At 40.1% G+C, this 11,427-nt stretch overlaps 1 pseudogene; it reads right to left on the bottom strand.

Annotated features, from left to right (window-relative positions):
• Positions 1 to 4,734: 4,734 nt before the first annotated feature.
• LOC136573514 (mortality factor 4-like protein 1 pseudogene) lies at positions 4,735 to 5,537 on the bottom strand (annotated as a pseudogene).
• Between the last annotated feature and the right edge of the window lie 5,890 nt (positions 5,538 to 11,427).

Below are 11,427 nucleotides of genomic sequence, written 5' to 3'. Positions count from 1 at the left end.
GTATTTCTGTTAGCCATTAAAAGGTATCATACCTACAAGATTACTTGGTTTCTCTTGCTGAGAACAATCACACTTTTCTCTTACTGGCTAACACGGTACTAAACTTTTTTTTGTATTATATGGAGAAAGAGATCAAAAACCTAAAGCTAAGGATTGAGTTTTCTGCTAATTAGATTGTGTTTGTCTATAATTGTGGCTTAAAGGGATTGTCCCGCGCCGAAACGGGTTTTTTTTTTTTTAACCCCCCCCCCCGTTTGGCGCGAGACAACCCCGATGCAGGGGCTAAAAAAACACACCGGGTAGTACTTACCCGAATCCCGGCAGTCCGGCGTCTTCATACTCACCTGCTGAAGATGGCCGCCGGGATCCTGTCTCTCTGTGGACCGCAGGGCTTCTGTACGGTCCATTGCCGATTCCAGCCTCCTGATTGGCTGGAATCGGCACGTGACGGGGTGGAGCTACACGGAGCCGGCATTCTGCACGAGCGGCCCCATTGAAGACAGCAGAAGACCCGGACTGCGCAAGCGCGGCTAATTTGGCCATCGGAGGCCGAAAATTAGTCGGCACCATGGAGACGAGGACGCCAGCAACGGAGCAGGTAAGTATAAAACTTTTGATAACTTCTGTATGGCTCATAATTAATGCACAATGTACATTACAAAGTGCATTATTATGGCCATACAGAAGTGTATAGACCCACTTGCTGCCGCGGGACAACCCCTTTAAGTACTTGTGACCTAAGTCTTCAGTGCAGAAATTCTGGTAATTCCAAATGGTTCACTCTTTCCTTTTCAACTGCAATAGGTACAAAGGCTTAAATAATCGTTTTGTTACATACATTTATCAGGAGTTCCCAATAAATGTAGCAAAGTTCCTAATTAAATGTTACAAGGCATATACATGTTCTACATCTTTTAAAGCTGGATAGATAACTTATAAATTACAGCAGGAAAGATATTTCATCGCACACTGTAGTTGGCAGGTATGGCATTTGAGTAATTTCTTCACCTTGGAAGGTGATCACCCAGTTATTTAAAACCAAGTTCATAGGTTAGATATTTTCAGTCCAACTAAATAAAGGTGTTCAAAGACAAGAACAAATTAGAAAACCTTGAATTTCACCTTTCAGCATTACTGTTCAGCAATAGTTCTCTTCTATGTATATGAAGTGAAATTAACTTGATTTTGTGTTACGAAAGCCTATAATAATAAATGTCGTTCTTTAAGTTTTAATTTTAATGTTTCGACCTTTATTGGTTACTTGTTTTGAATTTCTTTTCCAATTGTTATGGGACTATCTATGTTTTATGAGAACATGTAAAAAATATGCTGAGTAGATATTAAGATCACCACACAGCGCACAACACTGCCATACTGAGCCAAAATACACTATCCTAGCAAAAGTATTTGGACACCCCTATCCGTAAACTGGATTGTGTCTTATTAGCATGTTACGTGTCCCAAACTATGCTACATAAGATACAGAACCTTGAAGTTATCAGCCATCATTTTTGCTTTGTTTCGCTTAACATGCCTCACTCTCGGCCACTTATAGAGTATACACGTTGTATTATTGTTGGTTGTCACATTAGGACTATTGGTTTGTGACATTTTCACTAAAACCCAGTTAACCACGTCAAGTGTGAGTTATTTAATCACAAGGTGGGTGAGGAAGGTAAGCGCTATGCCTAAACAGAACAACCCAAAATATTAACCAAAAGGAACAAACAGCTGCTGGAAGAGATTGTTTGGAGAGGTCGGTTTTCCACTATCCAGGAGCACACTGGGAATTTGCAATTGGGTAGAACCAAAGTCAGCATCAGCACGATGCAAAGGAACTCTATGCGTTTCGATATATGGGTTATGGCACTGCACAAAAGCCATCCATCACAAAACCATCATGATTCTTGGGTAAAATCTATCAGCCCGGAATAGTTAAATATTAGTAAAGGTGTAACAATACTAAATAATTTCTTATTTTCTAATAGTGATTTAAGTAAAGCTCTAAACTTCAGGTTGAACAGTTTCAAAAAGACTTTGAATACTTAACTAAACTATTTGAAATTCTCCCTTGTATTTCACCTCCAGCTACTTAAAACACAATCTCTGAAATTAAAAGGTGAAATTAGATTTAATCATCCTATTAGATTTGTTTTTAAACTTGGATACACTTACAAGTTTATATATCAATTTAAACTGCACTTATGCAGTCTAAAAATTTTCTGTAATTAAATAATGCTTTTTTTCAAATTTGATAAAAACAGCCAACCCTTTAAAATTAAAATCTGTCCTAGGGCACAGCAAAGCAATTTCATCTCTTTACTGTAATTGGATTCATATTAGGTTGTGCTTATGACAATTACATATATTCTGAAGATGACCTGTGTTTTAAGCAGAAATCTTATCAAAGTGATTTTGCAAGTTTGTAAGTAAATGTTTGATTTGTTTTAAACAAAAAAATGAAATGATTACGATTAAGCTATGAAATATGTTTGCAAATGTTATGCTTTGAAGATTAAGGAAAGGTATATGATAAAGTGTTCTGGGGTGAATTTTAGTGGGAGAAAAAGTGAGGATGAATTGGGTTTTTCAGGATTTAGAAATATGGCTGCCTGGGCCGCAATCTAGTATATAAGGCCGTATTTAGACAAGCACTGTTTTATGGGTGTTAGCAGCGCACAGAACGCGCTTCTAATAGGAACCAATAGGTTTATATAGAAGCGTTCACATGAGAGAATGTTAGGTGCGCTGAATCAGCACACCTTACAAAAGATAGGACAAGTGAGTGCAAACGCGCATGTCGGCTCCAAGGTGCACGCAATGATAGGAGATGTCCTATCTTTGCTGAGTGCTTTCCAAAGTCACCTATAGGAGCCGTGAAAGCATACAGCACACACCTCGGATCTGGGAATAGGTTACTTCAAGTAGCTTGAAGCAGCCGTTCATGTGATCTTTAAAGCACTATAGCCATGATGTTTTCTCGCGGCTATTGTGTGTAAAAACAGCGGTAGTCTGAACGAGGCCTATAAGTGAAACTTTCTTTCTATATGTGTTCGTTCTTCATAAGTTAATATATGCCATGATAGATTCCAACCAAACTTGGTACACATACTCTTTGGGATCCAACTTTTATTATACTTAGATGGGGTAAGTCAACAGTTTGTTGATCATAGCATTCAATCACAGGACAGCTTTCATTTTATTAGAGCAGCTTAAAAAAACTCTGTCACCTAGTTTTAGCCCTGTAAGCTTATGGACTAAGACTAGGTGACCCATTGAGTCTGGGATGTAAGTGTTATACTTACCTCTTTCATCGTTACCCTAATGTCAGCGCTGGAAGCTGCTGCTCAGTGCATTGAGCGGTACTTCTAAGTAGTTCGCCCATTATAAAATTAGAACGATCAGACTACTTAGGCTCCTGGCTCAGGGAATTGAATGTTGGCTTTCAAGGTTGACGCGGGGGGAACGATGGGTGAGGTAAGAATAACACATCCCCAGACTCAGCGGGTCACCTACTTTTAGCACATAAGGTTAGTTTTTAGGGCTAAAATAAGGTGACAGATTCTCTTTAAAGAACAATGATTGATTGTAAGTGCAACAAACACATTTTAATACACAGTTTCAATAAATGAGGGCTATTGATTGATCTATAGTAAAATAAAAGGCTTTGTGATTCAGTATAGTGAATAATTTAGGCAGCTGGTGGATAAAAATGCCTCTGAAAAAATTTAAAGCCACTAGACAAGTCTAGATGAAAGCAAAGAAAGTAAGATTACTGCGAGTGAGTGAGACAAGTGAACAATGCAACCAACAACTTATGCATGGGTAGGTAGGAGCCAGGACGTCAATGGTTGCAGAAACTTTGGAGCACCATGAGGTGCAACAGAGCCAGTGCATGAACGGTGGTAAAGCCTTTCAATTTTTTAGTTGGGAGGTTTTCAATATGATCCTCACAAGGACGGCGATTAACATCTGAATGTTACTATTTACAGTAATGGATCAAATATGTAGCTGTGGTCACACCACGTAATTTCAAATGGAGCCTCCTGGAATGAGCTGTAGGAGTGGAAACCCAGGCAACATTGGGTATATAAGCTAGTCATAAAAATAAAAGCAAAAGAAGAATGGACACCTTCAGTAGTATAAGAGGCCTAGAAAGTGGATAGACTGGTGTAGTGGTGGAGGATTTGCTTAGATCGCTTTTTTTGTTTTGTTTTATTATGCTACTGTATGTGTTTTGCACTATTTGTCTAACTTAACCCCCATACTTCATTTTGGTCTTTCCCCATTATCTACATTGCTGATTTGCTGGAACTTTACCTCTTATGTTGCATACCATTTTTGAATGTTTTTTTTTTAAAGGATGTGGCATGTCACTTTTGATATGAAAAAAAAAAAATATATATATATATATATATATATATATATATATATATATCACATTTTGAAAAAGTCAATATATGCAAGCAGCATTAGGAAGCTGGGCCCGTTACTGTGCAGCAGTATTCTTTAGCCACACACTCCCAAGGAGTCTAGAAAATGAAACACCATTGGTTTATGCTCAGATGTCTTCAACAGTCACTGCCACAAGTATAAAAGCTCGGGGGAAAAGACAGTCTCCCCTGAAAATTTAGAAGATCACTCAAATGTTCAGGCATACATTTTTCTTATTCAGTCACTTGCACAATGTAACACTCAAGAGTGATCTGGTTACTGAGAGGAACAGGTCAATATTTATATAGCTTTTCTGTGGTATTCAGGTGGTGCAACCTCATGGTTGCTGGCACTGAACAGAGTGGACACATTTTTTGTGAAATATTTTAGAAAGTCATGTAAATAGTTAAGAAGCAAAGCTAGGCTTTTCTCATCCAGGGGAGTGTAGGATAACATGGCTCCAATGCGGATGAAGAGACATAACAAATGAGGGGCACCATACACTTGGAACATAGGGGCATCAAGATGGTCCGCTTTGTACAGCAATTGTGTACCTTCCATAATATTAAAGTACTCCTTAATGCCAGCTACCACTTCATTCACAGCATATTCCTTTTTGTCTTTATTCCTATGGGATTCCTTATATGTAGCTTATTCTTCCAAGATGGTCTCCATATTCTTTTTGGCAGGAAGATTAAAAAGCTGTTTCTGTCTTGTTATGAAATCCCAGTCATCAGCAAGCCACAGTTTTAGTTCTTCAGGAACCTTTACTTTAACTTCAACTCTGTTCATAAAAGTTTCTTCACGCTCTACAGTTGTATCCACCCGTGACTGGTTTCTCTCCTTTTCCCCTCTGCATAATGATTCTAATTGGGCTTCTGCAGTTCTTTTTGCTTTTGTTAAAAAATGGTCAAGTATTTGAGTACTCTACTCTCTGGTACCCACTCATCCCAGTTCTTATTCCACCCACTGTAGTGAATGAGGTATTTTACCTGCTTGTCCTTAACAGCAACTTTGACAGCCCTCCTGAAATTTAGGGCTTGGGTCCCGCTTCGGCTCCCTGGAACGGATCCACTGCATTTGCACACTGCGCAGGCCCCCATTTGTGAATGTTCTCACGAATTTGATTGAACCCTATTTAGAATTCTAATAATTATAATCATATGTGCTACTTTAGGTGTATATTAACAATCTTAAGAACAGATTTTCGTGGTGGAGCCTGACCGTGTGAGATGGTAGATGTGTGATACTAGCTCTCCTGCTAGTGAATCTTTAGCTACCCAGCGATATGGTGAGAACAAACACTAAAGAGAAAGCTGAGGATACCCCCTAACCTCAGCCTTCAGACAAACAGCAATTGGAGATGGACAAATCATGCAGGAAACAGCAAGCTGTTTCTCCGACATGAGGCCCCAAGATGTTGCTGGAGGCTAGCATGAAGCAGCACAATGCTGACGACTCTGACACAGAGAGCAACATAGATGCACATGAAGATACAGATGCTTTTTCAATTTCTAGGGGCTTTCTCAAAAAGACACTAACTAAAACACTTACCCCCATTGCTAGTGAACTAATGGACATCAAGGCAGACATGCACCTTATTGGCAACTGTATTGAGTCCTTAGAACAAGCTCACCACGCAGTCATACATTTTTTTTTTTTCCAAATATTTTTTATTAAACATTTTCTATAAAGTATACATACGTGAAAGAATAATTTGTGATATACAGAATGACAGATCTATATGTGAAACATTGCATGCAGTAGACAATAGCAGCAACGAGAGTCAGTTGGCAGATTACAATATTATCAAAGTTACCATTTCTTGCCGCAACTATTAAATGTAAATAGGTTATTTCCTTGAGTCCGTATGTAAAGTAAAATTAAAACTATAACTAACGTTTTAACTTGAATTGCTGCCAAGGTTCCCATATGCGGTTGAATTTGGGTAGAGAATTGTTGTTTTTAGCATAAATTTTCTCGAAGCAATGGTGGTCGGATACGGTATCTAGTAGTTCTTTCAGAGTTGGTGGAAAGGTCGTTTTCCATCTTCTTGCAATGAGGCTCTTAGCTGTTAAAAGAAAGTGGCATGTCCAGATTCTCACATCTGCTGGGAGTGAGTCACATTCTAGAAGGAGAAGGGCTAGTTGTGGAGATTTGGTAGGTCTAACTCCAGTGACCAATCGAATGGTGTCAAAAACTTCTCGCCAATAGTTTTGGATCAAAGGGCAGCCCCAGAATATGTGGTATAAGGAGCCTTCTGCTCCGCAATTTCTCCAACACTCTTTGCTCATGGCTGGGAAACATTTGGCTAGCTTGACGGGGGTGAAATACCATCTTGACAACACTTTATAGTGTGACTGGAGTAGACCGGCTGAGATCGTTGATTTGTTTGCTCTTTCGAAGGCTTTCAGCCAGTACGTGATTTCAAATTTTTTTCGAAATCTCGCTCCCAATTTAGTAGATGAACTTTTTTGGAATTGTTCATATTTCCTGCTATGATGTCGTAAAATATTCTTGTCATGGAATTTGATGAGATAGTGCATTTATGAAACAGAATCTCTAGATCGTTTGGGAGAGAGTATGTTTCTGGACGTAGGCTGTTGATGATCGACAGGATTCTTAAGTAGGAAAAGGCTTCCTTATCTGGCAGGTTAAACTTGGATTGAATACTTGAGAAAAGTCGAGGTGTTTTCTCCTCTAGGAGATCAGATAAAAGAGTAATCCCACATCTGTTCCACTCTCTCAGATTTAGGTCGTGGATAAAATATTTTAAAATTTCCAGAGGGAAGTTAACCGGGGGAACTCTGGCAGACTGTTCAAATTTGTACGCCAAGAGATTCCAACAGTGTACTGTAGTTAGCATCAAGGGTGAAAAATTTGTTAAAGGAAGGAAGGGAGGCCCTTCTGTGTTGAGAATGCCCATAACTGAGGCTTTGATGAGTAGACTTAGAGATTGGTTTTGATTTCTATGCTTTTCCATGTGGCCCCATGATGGGATTTGCGAGCTTTTAAACCAGGTGGCTGATTGGCTTAGGATAGTTGCATTGTAGTAAGCCTGGAGGTTAGGCACACCCAGACCTCCCTGTCTTCTATGTTGATATAGGATGGAAGCGGCCAATCTGGGTCTTTTGTAACTCCAGATAAAGTCCAGCATCTGTCGCTGAAAGTTTGCTATAGTATTCTGGGGAATTGGGTAGGATATTGTGCGAAATAGGTACAAGATCTTCGGCAAAATGAGCATTTTATATAAAGCCACTCTGCCAAACCACGAGATCTCTCTTCTGCTCAACTCCCCCAGCTCCTCCCTGAGTAGGGCAAAAAGTGGACCAGCATTTTGTGGTATGACCTCCGACATAGTGTTGCAAAGTTTAATTCCTAGATAGGGGATTGTGGACTTCCATTGAAATGGGAATTCTTTTTGTATATTTTCTTTTAGTTTTTTATCTATATTAAAGCCCATAATTTGGGACTTGCTTACATTAAGTTTATAATAGGAAGCTTGGCTGAAGCTAGCAATACATTTGTTGACCTCTCTAAGAGAATTTAGGGGGTCAGTCAGGGTGATAAGTATGTCGTCTGCAAAGAGGCCAATTTTGTACTGCCTCATGCCGACTGGTATCCCCCTGATTGTCAATGAGGTTCGGATCATTTCGGCCAGTGGTTCAATGATCATGGTAAATATCAGGGGGGAAAGGGGACAACCCTGACGAGTACCATTCGTGATCAGGAACGGCATGGAGAGAGCCCCATCCACAAGGACCCTCGCAGAGGGCCGCGTGTATAGGGCCTGTACCGCGCGAAGAAAATTTTCACCCACCCCGAACTTGCGGAGGACGGCGAAAGCAAACCCCCAATGGACTCTATCGAACGCCTTCTCCGCATCCAGGGAAAGGAGGAGAGAAGGCGTCCGACTCGAGTTTGATAGTTCCACTAGATTTTGAGTTCTTCTCGCACCATCCACCGCATTTCTGCCCTTTGTGAAGCCCACCTGATCATCATTGATGACTTCGGGAAGGAGCTCCAGTAGTCTAGTTGCTAAAATTTTGGAATAAATCTTGACATCGGAATTCAGAAGAGATATGGGCCTATAATTTGATGGGGATGAAGTGGACTTCCCTGGCTTGGGAATAGTAACAATTGTGGCTTGTAACATCTCCTCTGCCATCCTACCCTGGTTCATTGAGTCATTGAAAATGGCTGTTAGATATGGTGCTAGGGAGAGAGAGAACTTTTTATAATATTCGTTGGATAGCCCATCTGGGCCAGGGGATTTGTAGTTTTTTAGTCCGTTGATGGCTTTAATTATTTCTGGGGTAGTTATTGGTTTATTCAGTGGTTCATTTATTAGTTCCAAGGAAGGGAGAGATATATTCTTTAGAAATTTCTCTATCAGCTCTGGGGTGGGTTGAATAGTGTTTGGGTCGTTTGCTAAATTGTATAATTTCGCATAGAAGGTTTTAAACTGATCTGCAATTTGTTGGGGATGAGTAATTTTTATGTTAGGGTCTGTGGGAGAGTCTAAGAATGGAATATTTGCTTTGACTTGTTTCTTCTTGGCTAGTTTGGCCATTAATTTGGATGATTTATCAATATGAGAATAGAAGTTTGCCTTCAAGAAGGTGAGGTTGTTGGCGTGTTTGGTTAGGAGGATTTTCCTTATTTCATTTCTCGTCGCTGTTAGTTCTAAATGATATCTCGTCTGCGGAGACTCCTGTTGGGCCTTCTCTAATTTCTTTAGGTTTTCTAGCAGAGAGTCTATTTTTGTTTGTTTGTTTTTTCGGTCCTGAATTTTGAGTTTTATTAAAATTCCTCGAATCACTGCCTTATGGGCGTTCCACAAAGTGAAATTACTGATATCAGGGGTGGAATTGATGGTAAAATATTCTTTTAATGTGTCTTTGATAAGTGTTTGGTTGGTGTGTGAGTTGAATAGATTTATGTCATTTCTCCAAATCCTTGCTGGGTTGAAAGGAGCGCTAACATTTATTTTTAAATAGATAGGGGAATGGTCGGACCATGTGGTGGTTCCTATTGATGAGTTAGTAACAGAAGTAAGAGTCCATCTATCCACCAGTAGAAGATCTATTCGCGAAAAGGTCTTATGTCTTGGGGAGTAATAAGTATACTCTCTTGAGGAGGCGTTCAAGCATCTAAAGGAGTCATATAGCCCTTCCTTGTGAAGCCAAGATTGGAGCGTGGGAGCAGTCCTTGTTTTGGCTGTAGAGTCAAAGTCTTTATTTGGGATAATGTTAAAGTCTCCACAGAGGATTAATTTCCCTTCGTGGATCTTTTTGATTTTTTTGATCAGTTTATTTAGAAAAGATATTTGTGCCCTGTTGGGCGCATAGATATTTACTATTGTAATTGGTGTTTCATTTAATTTACCTACTAAAATAAGATATCTACCTTTAGTGTCCACTACTTGTTCTTTAAGGGAGAAATTTAATGTTTCTTTAAATGCTATCAGCACGCCTGAATGTTTTTTGGGAGCATTTGCAAAAAAAATATTTGGATAGAGCTTGTTTGAGAACCTAGCAGAAGAGAGATGTGTGAGATGTGTCTCTTGCAGGCACAATAGATCAATGTTTGCCGACCTAGCGTCCCTCCAAACCATTGCCCTTTTAAAAGGGGAGTTCAGACCTTTAGCATTAAGTGAGCAAACATTCATCGACATTTTGCGTGGTAAATATATGCAATGTATGTGGGATTACCTTGGCAGCATAAATAACAATAGATAGAACAGGTTGTAAACTTACAACAAACGAACGGTGTCTTCTGTAGTATATAGATAACGATCTGCGACCACCGAACCTGTAGAGGAGGTTGTCCATCTTGGGAGGCTGGGTTCGCGAAAGTTGTTCCTTGGTTGAAGGCTCGAAGACAACATTGCAGGCGGGTCTTTTCTTGTGCATAGGCAGAGGGTTGTAGGTGTTGTTCCTGAAGGTAGGGGAGTTTTGCCTATAAGGAGAGGATCGAGGGGAAAACTCCTCGGCCATGTAATTGAAAATCCGCCAACAAAAACAAAGTAAACACAACAGTGTGACAGGTATTAAAACCTGGTTCATTTGGGGGAAAAGTTCGGCACATCAGTAACAGCCTTTTTTTTTTTTTTTTTTTAAATCTGGTATTAGTATTCCAGCGGATAAAATGAGGTTAAAGTAAGCGTATTGTAAATTTCTCACGGAGGTGTAGATGGTAAAGTACGCCTACCATGAGCTCCTTGCGGTCTCTGTGGCTTCGCCATTTGTGGGATGTCCGGCAAAGAGATATCCCAGTTGGATAGGGATTTTCTTCCCTCCTCTGGAGAGGATATGATTTGAGTCGTATTGTCTCTGCGGACTATCAGTTTGACAGGGAAGCCCCATTTGTATGGTATCTTAGCATTCCGAAGAGCAAGGGTTATCTGGGAGAAAGCTTTTCTAGCCTGAATTGTGGACTGGGATAGGTCCGTATAGAGATGGATATTGTTGTACGGCGGTTTTAGAGAGCCTGAGGCTCTGGCGGCCGACATAAGTGCTTCTTTTGTATGAAAAAAATGAATTCTAGCAATTACATCTCTGGGAGTAGTTTCTGGGAGGAAGTTTGGCTTAGCTAGCCTGTGGGCTCTGTCTATGGTACAGTCGTTGTCAGTGGCGTCCGGAAGAAGATGTTTTATTAATTTAATGAGGTATTTTCCGAGGTCGCCTTGTAGTATACTTTCGGGAATACCTCTAAATTTCACATTATTCCTTCTACTTCTATCTTCCAAATCTGTCACTTTAATTTTAAGGAACTCCACTTCCTCTTCCAGCGAATAATGTGCGTCAATGAGGCTATTGTGGGATGACGCTATTTCTCCTACTTTATTTTCAACCTGGTCCGTGCGCTGCTCCAGCTCTCGCACAGATACATTGAATGTATTGGACAAAGATTTAATATCTCTCTGTAGCGAGCCGCGCAAGGCCAGGATCATACTTTTTATAAAATCTTCCGATGCGGGGAGATTTGAGG

This window comes from Eleutherodactylus coqui, chromosome 7, assembly GCF_035609145.1.
Source record: "Eleutherodactylus coqui strain aEleCoq1 chromosome 7, aEleCoq1.hap1, whole genome shotgun sequence".
NCBI lineage: Eukaryota > Metazoa > Chordata > Amphibia > Anura > Eleutherodactylidae > Eleutherodactylus > Eleutherodactylus coqui.
This window is presented reverse-complemented; position numbering and strand designations above follow the sequence as displayed.